Source organism: Penaeus monodon, chromosome 33, assembly GCF_015228065.2.
Source record: "Penaeus monodon isolate SGIC_2016 chromosome 33, NSTDA_Pmon_1, whole genome shotgun sequence".
Lineage (NCBI taxonomy): Eukaryota > Metazoa > Arthropoda > Malacostraca > Decapoda > Penaeidae > Penaeus > Penaeus monodon.
In genome coordinates, this window is record NC_051418.1 from 4,651,242 (window position 1) to 4,651,491 (window position 250).

Sequence of the window (250 nt, forward strand, 5' to 3'; positions counted from 1 at the left end):
CTTTCAAAAAGCCGAACTTAGCATCAAATTAATTAAAACAATTAATAGTAACTTATTAATAACTATTAATCCCATAAGAAGTAAAAACTTCAAAAGGACTCACGATAAATTGCAAGCCTTTAGCAGTCAAGTTTATTAAGAGTATTCCATGATGCCTGCGGTATGGGCAGCCGTGCATCAGACATTTATAAATTATCAATTGCTTTGGCTTCCGTTACGTTTGTTAGGCATTCTTTACATTTATGGATTT